The sequence below is a fragment of the Cherax quadricarinatus genome, chromosome 27 (genome assembly GCF_038502225.1).
Source record: "Cherax quadricarinatus isolate ZL_2023a chromosome 27, ASM3850222v1, whole genome shotgun sequence".
NCBI classification, from domain to species: Eukaryota; Metazoa; Arthropoda; class Malacostraca; order Decapoda; family Parastacidae; genus Cherax; species Cherax quadricarinatus.
In genome coordinates, this window is record NC_091318.1 from 16,697,546 (window position 1) to 16,698,017 (window position 472).

The 472-nt window shown below is 44.5% G+C and overlaps 1 long non-coding RNA gene across 2 annotated transcripts in view; it reads left to right on the forward strand.

Annotated features, from left to right (window-relative positions):
* Positions 1-231: 231 nt before the first annotated feature.
* The window catches only part of LOC138853275 (uncharacterized), a 68,175-nt gene continuing 67,934 nt past the window's right edge, over positions 232-472 (forward strand). The window contains exon 1 of one of the 2 annotated variants that reach the window (XR_011392476.1): positions 232-369. This is a non-coding gene — a long non-coding RNA (uncharacterized lncRNA). The other variant, XR_011392475.1, reaches the window with a different exon arrangement.

Genomic DNA, 472 nt, shown 5'->3' on the forward strand with positions numbered 1-472 from the left:
GGCTACCTCCTGGGAATGAAGTGACTCCTATGTTCCTCTTTATATAAACTCATTCAAGAGTTCTTGCTTTGCGTTGCTACCTCAGACCATGATATTAATTGGCAAGTCATTGGTTATGAAGTAAACCTGCAGTGAAATATGGTATGTGATGGTGAAAAGTGTGGTTGTTTGGGGGTGGTTATATGACGGGGGTTTGGATGTGACGAGAGGAGTTGACCCCGTGTGGGTGCCACCCCCGGGACCACTGGTGCGCTCAGTTGTAGTGGATGTTGTCTGAGGTGCACCTGCCTCCCCACACCATCTTCCTCGTTCCGCACTCGCTCACTCTCACCTAAATTACACATACGTGACAAACAAGCCTCTTTAAAAGTGCATAATGTTTGTGTTTGTGATCTAGGCAGTGTTGAAACTTATTTACAAGGTTTACGTGATTGATATTTTAGAAAATAGTGATTGGCATCGAGGTTTATTA